Genomic DNA, 1,434 nt, shown 5'->3' on the forward strand with positions numbered 1-1,434 from the left:
AATTGAGCAATTGTCAAAAATCTCCTTTTTAATCAAAAAGTTGTTTACTGAAACTACCTTCTTTTTTGTATCATGTGTATAAGGTACAATCGCTGAGAGCCAACTTTAGGAATTTTGACGTTTGCTAGCATTTTGAAAATTTCTCTCGCTGCCATTTCGTTTGTTTGTTTTTATTTTCACTCAAACCAAAGATATATATATTTCTGTCGAAACAACAAAATTTTAATGTACATACATATATATGTACATGCTTATGTAAATAAATAAATGGACTTCTGCCCGCATGTTAAGGCGAATATTTTTTTTTTTTGTTTGTACATCCCCTGCAGTGAAATCCCAAACTAGTCAGGAAAAATACTAGTTTACAACTAGAATTCCCTGACAGAAACCGAACTAGTTCGAAAATGACCAGACTTGTACCAAGTACAAAACTATTTATTCATGCCCTGTTTTATTTGACTTCGACAGTTTAATACGATAAAGTTCACAAAATATTATAACTTTTATTTCGGTATATTGTAAACCATTAAATTGAGTACGTATTCGATTATACCAGGCCTGTTAAGTAATGATTAATATTCATAATGACTATTAATTAAAGCATATTTTTTTTGATAACCGTTTAGTTGATTAAATACCGATTAATTGTTACTCTTATAAATTTTTAAAAAGAATAAACTGAAATGTGCAAAGTTAATGAATTTAATTTATTTTAATACTATATAAAATATTTTAATTTATTTTATTACTGAAGTATTAACTGACGTATTAATTTTATTCTTAACTAAAATTTTTTCCTTTGCAGATTCAATATTATTCAAAAAGATAAATATATTATTGTATGTATTTATTGTTCCTGAAACCTTTTACTTTTTATAAGAAATGCATTTAAATTTATGTTCGAAAGTTGGAAATATTTATGTATTTAGTTTTGCTTTTAATGAATAGTCAAAAAAATTTACACCAATTATTGGAACATCTGAGGCTTCTAAATAACAATGTGTGATATATTAAAGTGTACTTAATCAAAAGTTTTTTATAGTATATTCATGAATTCATTTTATTTTTTGACTCCCAGAGTAGTGGTTTTGGTCGATATTTGGACTAGTTTTTTTCTGTCTATTTTCAACTAGTATGATACTGGTATATTTCTGACCGAAATCTGTCAATTGCCATCTCGTAGGACATCCCCATGTTAAAAATACCAGTTGGTTGCATGGAAAAAAGATAGTTGGCTGACTAGATGGGCATGTGGTTCATACTAGTTGTGAAGTAGTTTACAACTAGTACATTTGACTACAGGGTCACTATTATATAAGTGATTTGTGTTATTTATTATTACCCTTTTAAGGTATTATATTCGTTTTTGGTTTTAAAACTATATTATAACAAGATCTCATTTTTAAAATAAAAGATTTGTTAAATGGATTTCAT

Source organism: Rhagoletis pomonella, unplaced genomic scaffold (genome assembly GCF_013731165.1).
Source record: "Rhagoletis pomonella isolate Grant_MI unplaced genomic scaffold, Rhpom_1.0 Rhpom_scaffold_00202, whole genome shotgun sequence".
Taxonomy (NCBI): Eukaryota; Metazoa; Arthropoda; class Insecta; order Diptera; family Tephritidae; genus Rhagoletis; species Rhagoletis pomonella.